At 37.5% G+C, this 662-nt stretch overlaps 1 protein-coding gene across 1 annotated transcript in view; it reads left to right on the forward strand.

Moving 5' to 3' along the window:
* LOC118343208 (cytoplasmic dynein 1 intermediate chain 1) overlaps window positions 1-662 on the forward strand; it is a 50,363-nt gene that overhangs the window by 19,128 nt on the left and 30,573 nt on the right. The window lies entirely within an intron of this gene.

Consider the following 662-nt stretch of genomic DNA (forward strand, 5'->3'; position numbering starts at 1 on the left):
ATTTTAGCCTCACCAGTTTTACATCAGGTCCTGCTGCTAATGTGTGTGTGTATGTGGCGAATACTTTTACCCCTACTGTGGTAATCATGACTTGATGAACCATGATGAATTTTAAACATTATTTTCTATTGAAACACAAAAAACAAAACAACCCAGAATAAAATTAACAAACTGAAGTAAAATGATCATCAGTGCCCGACATTTCATGCATTTTAACTTGTCTTCTACCTCAATACAATCTTGGGCCACTATATGAAGAAAGAAAGTCTTTTTTTACTCAATTGAATTTGACTTCTGTAGGAATCCAATGTACTTGCAAGAAATTGCAACTGTGGACTCACATGTTGAGTTTATGCTCTGTTGATGCACTTTTCTCTACAGTCTGTCTTGATTATCTACAGATTAGTTCTTCAGCAAGTTGGACCACCCTCTCAGCAAAAGATCTGTTTGACTTTACTGCATAGCTGGCTTTAACCCATCAATTTGCTGTCCAACCTGATTAACAGGTCCCTAAACTGTCACTGTGTCCACTGTTTATAACAAAACCTAGAGCCTTAGTTCACCAAGACACCTGTGAGTGGGTACAATATGGCTGAAAACATGATGTATCTCCTTCAAAGATCCCCTGTGTCCCCATATATTAAGACATGTACAAATAGTCT

This window comes from Morone saxatilis, unplaced genomic scaffold, assembly GCF_004916995.1.
Source record: "Morone saxatilis isolate NCDOM2014 unplaced genomic scaffold, NCSU_SB_2.0 Contig9, whole genome shotgun sequence".
Taxonomy (NCBI): Eukaryota; Metazoa; Chordata; class Actinopteri; family Moronidae; genus Morone; species Morone saxatilis.